The sequence below is a fragment of the Melospiza melodia genome, chromosome 5 (assembly GCF_035770615.1).
Source record: "Melospiza melodia melodia isolate bMelMel2 chromosome 5, bMelMel2.pri, whole genome shotgun sequence".
Lineage (NCBI taxonomy): Eukaryota > Metazoa > Chordata > Aves > Passeriformes > Passerellidae > Melospiza > Melospiza melodia.
In genome coordinates, this window is record NC_086198.1 from 9806123 (window position 1) to 9815638 (window position 9516).

A 9516-nucleotide genomic window follows, 5' to 3' on the forward strand; every position below is an offset into this window, starting at 1 on the left:
TCCTTGCAATCATTTTCTATCCTTTCACAAAATTAAGATGCAGCATTCATGGTTTTGCTTTCCTCTTGATTTATATAAATCCATGCACTTTGGAATTTGTTATTTAGTCATCTGTTTCTTCCCAAGAGCCTGCTAGAAAAGACTGAAAACAGAACTAAATGTGTATCAGCAAAGTAATTTTTATCAGGCCAGTAATTTATAAACATACTGCCTGTTACTTAGAAATACAAATTTTATAGCATATATGGAACTGCATACTTGCCTGGGTTATTGTACACTTAACTGAGCACTCCATTATTCTCTGAATTTAATGTATATATACCTGATCCTTGAGAAAGCAGTAATAATAATGGAGGTACTTAAGAAAATAAGAAGGTGGAAAAAAAATCTCATAGAGCTCATGCTTATCAAAGTTTTTTTTAAAAATCAGAGTGTGCCTAAACAAGAGACTGCGGAAAGAGAAACTGGCCTCATTCAGGTATTTAAATGGACAAGGGCAATGATCAGCATAATTAGATGCTTAACTGGACATGCTAGTCTATGGACTTGAATGTGTAACTATGATACACAGTATTGAAAGGTAAGTACTGAAAGTGTTCTGTTTCAAAGGGCTTTGTTTTCTGGTTTCAGGCTATTTATATTGCTGAAGAATGTAGATTATGTAACAAGGACAATAGGGGCAAAAAAGCCCAGATGCAAACAAGAATCTTCCGCATAATAAATAAAACAAAACCTGAAATAATAAAATGAAAACTAAGCAATTATAAACAGAATAAATATAATGACCTCCTGGCACTTCTTAAGATAATTTATTCTCAGTGATAGACATGCATTTAAATTGTGTCCTGCAATTGGAAAGTAAAATTGTGTCCTTATGTCCAAGTTTAAGTGGACTTTTCTTGAAGAAATTGTAGAAGCTGAAGAAATGGAAGCTTTCCCTCTTGACATCCAGCACATTTGGGGTGGAAGAACTGCCAGGCAATTTCTGTGATCACCTGGCAGGAGTCTCTAATTTGAGTGCATTAAGCCTTAGGATGCATTTCATGCATTAATACAGGATAGAATCATAGAATCACTTAGGTTGGAAAATAAGAATATCAAGTCCAGCCACTAACCCAGCCCTGCCATGCCCATGCCAAACCATGGCTGTAAGTGCCTGGTCTACATGTCTTTTAAACACAGACAGGGATGGTGACTCTACCATTTGGCAGCCTTGATTGCCCTTTCAGTGAAAAAATTCTTTCCTAATATCTGATCTAAACCTCCTCTGGAACAGCTTGAGGCCCTTTCCTCTTCTTTAATTTCTTATCTGGGAGAAGAAACCAAGCCCCACCTGGCCACACCTTTCTTTCAGGCAGTTGCTGAGAGCAATGAGGTCTCCCCAGAGCCTCCTTTTTTTCCAGGCTAAACAGCCTCAGCTGCTCCTCATGGGTCTTGTGCTCCAGACCTTCACCAGCTCCTTTGTCACTCCAGCAGCTCAATGTGTTTGCTGCAGTGAGGGGCCCAGAACTGGCCACACTACTCAAGGTGCTGCCTCACCACTGCTGAGTGAAATAAACAGGGAAAAACCCTGCCAGGTCCTGCTGGCCACAGTATTGCTGATACAGGCCAGGATGCCACTGGCCTTCTTTGCCACCTGGGCACAGCTGGCTCATGTTCAGCCCCTTCCAACCAGCACCTTAGGCCCTTTTCCTCTGGGCAGCTTCCCACTGTCTCCGCCTGTAGTGCTGCAAAATGTTGTTGGGACCATGACCCTGCCTTTTCTTCATCCACCAAGCGGGGCACTTTGTCATAAAGGAGGTGAGGTTAGTTAAGGATTTACTGCTCTTCATCTCTCAGCTTGGAGTTTCTATTTTGCTGTTGAGCTACCCCTGTGCTGGAAGGGAAGCTGATGCTGTGCCACAAGCAGAGGCACACAGGAAGGTGGCAGAGGTGGTTGTCCCTTCACTGCCTGCTGCTGCAGTGGAATAGTGACTAGTGATTCATTCCTGCAGTGCAGCACGGGGATTTGCTTAAATATGTGAAGGGTCCGCCAGATTTTTCCCTATGCCCAAGAGATGATGATTTCCTATAGACCTATATCTCTGCAGAGCTCCTTACCAATGTTAGATGTTGTATAGCCTCCTTTTCAGTGCTGTAGAAATACATTGTATATTGTTACCTCTACCTGAAAGTATAGTAATTTGTGGTTTGTTCTTATTTTCGTTGGGAAAAGGGAGATTCTGGTACCAGTAATACAAGCTACAAGAAAGCCACCAAAGAACACGTGTTAGTGACTAAGGCAGTGCTGATCATGCTGCAAATGAGCACACCACTCATCTGTTGGCTTTGCTGTTGTCAGAATGAGCTGCTTGCTGTACAGTGGAGAGCTGGTGCACTGCTCTAGAAAGGAGATGTGAGTCCTTGCCAGACTGCTCAGCTTACTTTAATGCTGATGTAGGAGGCTTTGATATCAGGCTGGGTTTCAAGACCTGAGAACAAGGTAGCAGATGTGTTGGACTGGTGTGCTTGATGAGCCTATGCAAGCTTGTGTGTTTTCAGTAGAAGGTTGCTCCTGGGGAAAAGCACTTCCAAGGAGGCTGCTTCCATTTAGGTGCCCTAAATTAGGGTAGTGGCATTGCCCCAGTGGGAATTGTATTCTGATGAAATTGAGTTTATGGGCTGTGAAGCACTTGTAGTAGAAAAGCAGAATATTTGATTTCTATGCAGAATGGAAAATAAGTGGTAAACTGTACTTATGCTGGCTGGTATCAGAGAGACAGAGAGAGACTGAGATATTTGAATTGGGCAAGTCACTTGGCTGTTTTATCTTTCTCCCTTTCCTATTGTCCTTGTCCATACACTCTTTCATATTTACTAAGTTGTCCTGAGCATACCAAATTCTGTTTCTGCACCATCCTAAAAAACACTGTGCTGGATCCCTTGTGCTTCCTGATTCTGCAGTTGAGCCTCTTGCTTGCTGACTCTCAGATTATTGCAGAGAAAATCTTGCCTTCTGTTGTGGACTCAATTTCTGGGTTAGGATCTGAAAGTTCTCCTTTTGTTCCAGAAGATGTGATGTTGGCTACAAAACTAGAAAATGTTTGATTCTTCCCACAAGGTGTGTTTTACTTTCCCCCTTTGTTTCAGAGTTCACAATTCAAAGCTGAAGTTCTTCTCCAGTAGCAAACTTCAGTAAGAAAGAAAAAAGGAATTGAGATGTAATGTCTCTAAATTTAATGGCCTGCACTCCTGCAGTTAGCACGAGCAGGCTGATAGCACTGCACTGGAATCTCTGATCAGTGGAGATCACAGGACAGGAGTGGCTCTGTGAGCTGTCAGTTCCTACCTGCGTGTCTTGGCTTGCATTCCAAAGTGTGGACTACCAGTTCTTGCATGCCTTTTAAAATTAAGTCTGTAGGAGAAAAGGACTGCTATTATGGCGTCAGAATACAAATTGGGAAGTTCTATCAGCAAAAAAAGGAGCAAGTGTGCGTGCTAAAAATTGCTCGAATTATGTTGGGTTGATATTGTTTTTTGTGTAATTAGCTTGGATGTACTTCAAAGAACAATTGTGGTTTACAAATCCTTTTTTTCCTAAGTACAGCCAAAAAATCATGAACAAAAGATGCGTAGGAAAAAAATAATTAAAAAATCACATCTGTTGTTTTCAGAAGTAATTATGTACACAGAGAAAAAATAAGAGAAAATAATTGCATTTAATATTTTCATTTCTCTTAGATAGCTGCAATTGTCCAGAAGACTACTTAACTTCTCTTTCTATTAGGATTAAAAAACTCATGTGACATTGTGTTTTTACTCACCTGATGTAATTTTGAAAGTCTTGTATCTCTCTGCTGTAAAAATCTTGCCTTAGTATTTGGCTTAAATAATTGCATCACACTGTCTGGTGGAAATAACTATAAAGAAAAAAGTACTTTGATGACTCAGGACTTCCTTCTCATTGACTTTGAATAATGCACAGGCGTCTACAAGTCTTACTGAGTCATACAGAAAGACATTGAACATTAAAACAGAATTTAGAGAGATTTCAAGTCCATGCTTCTGCTAAAAAGTCCCATTTAGCAGTCATCTTCTCCTAACTCAGTACCTCCTACTTATCTGATCTGGCATTTGCATAGCCTCTTTCTTGATACAGCCATGCGGTTTCCCCACTCTGACCATCTGACTCTTACCTAAGCTTTGCAGAGATCTAGAAATTAGGGCCAGGGATGCTTTAGTCCTTTGGAGGCCGCCTCTGGCGCTTCTGCTCTAGGGGTGCCCCATAACTAGGCCTGAAACACTGGCTAGGCATGGCAGCCTTTTATTTTTCCCCCTCCCTCCCACTGTCAGACAGCTTAGCTGCCTCTGGGAGAGCACCTCGGGGTAGAAGCTTCAGATGCCTTCGGTGGTTTCTAATGGTGAAAGAGCAGTGGGAGGGTGCTAAATTACTGGCTTTCAATCTGCAGTCCATGAGTCCTCCAGGTCTCCTTGAACTCTTTTAAAAAAGAGTCCAAAAAAAGGAAATGTAGTGAATTTTGCCTATTATTTGGTGTCAGTTCACAGAATATGGAACAATTCCTGTAGAAAAAAAAAAACCCCAACAAAAAGCCAAAACAAACAAAAAAAAATAAAAAACCTGAAAAATCATTTATTTGCTTCAATCTCGCTGCTCTATGGACTTGATCCCCAACTTAGATTTTTGGGTAGTCTTAAATGCCTCATCTCTTTAACATTACAGTGAAATATAAAGTATTTAGGGATAAATAGAGGCTCTCTAACAGGACATCTAAATCCTACATGGAAGGACTCAAACCAGTATATTGGTGTTCTGAGAAACTCTTTATTTGCTAAAGAATCATTTTGAGCTTCTGAAAAGAAGACTAGAAAGACTATCAACATCCTGCAACATTAAAAGATGGCTTCCATGTGTACCTGCAGTCATGCTTAGGAGCCTAACTTGCAGCTTTGTCTGTGTTCTCCTGGGGTGCAAACACAAACCTACAAGGATTTCATATCCTGAAAAAATGTTTAGTAGGTAATACAGACACTTTTTCTGCAAAACAAAATGAAAATAATGGTTTAGTTTTTCTCTTTGGTAAACTTCCTGTGAAGTAATGTGGATAAAATGTGCGTTTTCTGTGACAGGCTGCCAGGAAGGTAATGAAAAGATCTGACTATATAAAGCTGCTCAATTATTTCTGGATTTTGTGCACTGTACTTCTGCTCCCATATGTTTGTTGTTTTACATGGCTTATGTTCAAATGAAAACTGTGCATGTGTGTGCTAATATACTCTACCTGGGGAATTCCAGTGCGGAAACTAATTATTTCTTCAACCTGACACAATGCTCAATTGATGCCGATGGGTGATGAGATTATAATTTTCTTGTGGTTAAACTGATTGTAAAAGTAGTGTTGTATGTTAGTGGGTACGGGTAGCTTGACGCTGTAATTGAGTGACAGCCATAAACTCATTGTCATGTGTAGTTGTGTTGTTACCTGTTACAATAAGAACCTATTGGACTTGAAGTTCGATAGCAATTGATTTTTCCTTTTAATGTGCTGCCAAGAAGATACAAATTCTGCTTTTACTAACATGATTACATTTCCAGGCAATTGTGGTAAAACTATCTCAGGTCTTGTCCATGTGGAAGCCAGGTCAGATATAACAGCAGAGCTTTTTTCTTCATGGTTTTGATTACAACTGGGAGCCAATAGCAGTGGTGTGAGGGACAGAGAGCAGAGTATTTATGGTTTATTATCACCATGAACAGTCATAGATTTATTTATTTTTGCATTGAGAATGGATGGGGACAAGGGAAAAAAAGTGGCTCTGAAAAAAGATACCTGGACATCTATTTTATCCTGATATAAGCTTCATTTTTCTTTCCTGTCAGCCATAGATCTGCTACTGTACTGGCTCTGTGACACATTTTTTCAGGCCTTTGTATGTCTGGAAGGTAATAGTTTTGCATTTGGTTTATTTACATATTTTGGATTCAAGGGGAAATTTCTGCTCCTTGGGAAAATGCAAGGGTAGAGGATGAGGAGAAGAGAGTCATAAAAATGTGTTAGGAGGCAGACTGGCTTTTCTTAATTAGTTACGGCCTAACTTGAAGCCTTTTCAAAGAATTTGACATTATTTCTAGAATTGCAAAGTCAAATACTTCAAAATGGTTACTGCCAGGATCTTTTCAGGATCATTGTCATTTTGAGCATATGAGTGGCAATGACCTTAATGTGGTCACATACTGCTCCCTTAACCCCTCTAGGTCACTAGACTTATTCAACGTGCAGAATGCGCTTTGCAATTAAAAGGGAGGAACCATTAGTTAACCTTTTAACCTTACTGCCCAGTATACAGCACTCAAGTTTGTCTAGCTTGTTATTCTAACCTTCTGAGAGATACAAAATTATATTACCCATATGCTTTTCTGTAAACCTTCACTATCCTATCCAAATGCATAAGCTAATTTTCATGGTACTGAGAAAATGGATATTATTCCATTAGTTCCATTTCCCAGATAGAAGACCTGGGACATCAAGTAGCATCAATATTGGAACAGATTCTGGCTTTCTTCTTTAGAAGAGCTTGCATTGCAAATTTCATGTCTTGAAAGCACGAGTCTGATCAGCTTTAGACACAGTTGTGACTGTTCAGGGACTCAAACTCCAGTCTCAAGATGCGTGTATATAAGTAGAAAAGATATTGGTATCCAGCTGTGAAGTTTAATATCAATGACTGCAAGCATGGTGTCAGCTTGAATCAGCAATAGTGTGGCCAGCAGGACCAGGGCAGTGATTGTCCCCCTGAACTCAGCACTGGTGGGGACACACCTCGAGTACCATGTCCAGTTCTGGGCCCCTCCCTACATGAAAACACATTGAGGTGCTGGAGCCTGTCCAGAGAAAGGCAATGGAGTTGGTGAAGGATATGGAGCAGAAGTCCCGTGAGGAGCAGCTGAGGCAGCTGGGGTTGTTTAGCCTAGAAAAAAGGAGATCTGGGGGAGATTTTGTCACTTTCTACAACTATCTGAAAAGAGGGATATTATAGTGGAGTTTGTCTCTTCTCACAGCTAACAAGTGATAGGAAAAGAGTAAAGGAGGTTTAGGAAACATTTCTTCACTGAAAGCATTGGAACAGGCCAAGTGGTAGTGTCACCATCCCTGGAGGTATTTAAGAGATACATAGATATGGCACTTGGGGCATGGTTTTGTGTGGCCTTGGGAGTTCTGGGTTAATGGTTGGACTTGATGATCTTAGAGCTATTTTCAACCTAAACCATCCTATGATTCTGTGATTCTATCACAGTTCACCTTAGTGTGTTGCTGCAGTTATATCTCTTTGCTTACAGGCAGAGTTCAGCAGATCTTTGTTGGCTGAACAATTCCCCCTTTGTCTGCTTTGGTTAGCCTCAGTGGAGCCAGCACTGTGCTGTGCTGTGGACATAGATCCTGTCAGAGGCAGCAGCAGCATCCAGCTTGGCACTGTGCTGTTTGTGCCCTTGTTCACAGGAGCAGCTTCTGCCTCTAGACAGCCCTTGTATTTATTCACTATACACATTCTAAATCCCCAAAACAATGTAATATCTGGTAGAAAACAGGTCCACCTGTTTATTTAAAGCTATATGGGGGAAAATAGTGCAAAATAAGGTCTTGGAAGATTTTACTTTTATGCATTTGTGCAAGGTACCTTGTTTGAAAAGCTTAACTTTATTCAGTGGGATTTTTAGGAAAATACATTCCCAGGGAATTCTGATACCACTTGCCTGATTTATTCCATATTCTTATCTACTTCTTCTTTTTACAAAAATGTATTTACTCTGTTGCTTACTGTCGCAATGCCATTTTGCTCGCTTTTTTTTCTCTCTGTATGCATCTTATGTGATCCTGTCTCTTTCCAAGCAGTTGCCCCCACTTCCTAACAAGTTATAACAAATCAGTTTCTCTAAATGGATGCAAAATGGCAGATCTTTCCAATGCATTTTAAAATACCAGTTTCCCTACTCTGACAATAATTTAATTAAAGTACCATACTTTTAAAATAATTATAGCACAAGCAGCAAGATGTGTTTTGGTTTTGTGTTTGGTGGTTGGGTTATTCTTTGGTTTTGTTTCCATTCCAATACATTTATTTTGTCCCATAAACTGACCTTTGGCAATTTGACGCAGCTCTGTTCATGACTCTGACAGCTCATCAGACCCTAGGAGGACAGTGCACAGTCCTGGCAAACAACAGTGATCAGATGAGGACTGAATCACAGCTCACTTATTGCTTAACATCAGAGGGGAAGTAAATTCTCTCATTCTTACTCGTGGGGTATCTTGCATCTCCCTTCCCCTTCATTTGTGTCAGCTTTACGTCCCTGTCTGGGAGCAAAACTGATACTCTGTCTGTTGCAGAAGTCCCTTGCTTCACATACAAAGTGCCTGGCATCCCCCCAGAGGAGTTCAGGAGATGAGCAGAGTACGTCCTTTGCTTCCTCATGAGGATGTGTGGCCTGGCTGGCAAACCAGGCAGCAGCTTCTGTTTGCTTCAGCTCTGCTCTTACCCCACAAGGCAGTGCTGGGATCTTTTGTTATGCGTCCTTCTTGCCTTTTTTTTGTTAGGAGATATTCAGGGTATGCTATTATCAGATGCTTCTGAAAAACTAAAGTATGCAGTATTTCCACGTGCCTGCTGTAATGGTAAGATCTTAAAAATTTTCCCCCAAGTCACTTACGACATTTATTTCTCAAATTCATGTTTGGTCTCTGTCAGAGCATGTTTTTCATTCAATGTGGAATATGCTCTTTATACTAAATCTGATGTTAATATGTCTATAACTCTGTTCATCCTCCTTCAGTAGTCTCAGCTACTTTATAAACACATTGAACCTGTTTTTGCACTGCAAGTATGACCTGCAAGTGTCCTTCTAAGAACACTTTCTTAAAACTGTATCTTCTGTCATTTATGGGAGGGTGGATTTATATTTTATACAAAGAGAATCTTAACATATGGGTTGTGAGCATGCACTATTAAATACCTGAAACCTTCATTTACTTCTCTGCCAAAGTTGTAGTATGGAGAAGTCGATACTGAAGGTTCAGGGCAACTGAGCTTTTCTCCCTCTGCTCTTTCTTCAAGCCAGACTTTGGTTTGTAGCTATCTGCTCTGAAGTCATTGGACTTCCAGAAGTCAGAAGTTCTGTTGCCATAATCTACAGATGAGTGGATGCACCAAAACCTTCTGGAGTACCAGGGTAAGTTAGTTTATGCCATGACAGCACAGGAGAATTCCGGTTTTGCACTCTGCTGTCTGGGAGATTGCAAATGCATTGTGGTATTTCATGTAGTGCTAGAAGGCTCATTCTCCAGAAAGTTTTTCTTTTTCTTGGCTGTGAATTAAGAGGGTGTTATGATAGTTTTGTTTCAGACAGGGTAAAGCCACCAGAGTCTCTTCTATGGCTATTTTCTGAGTAGCTGTAATGTTCTAATATTTTTCAGGCTTTTGATTAGTGTGACAAAAAAACTTTCTTCATTTCCATCTTCATTT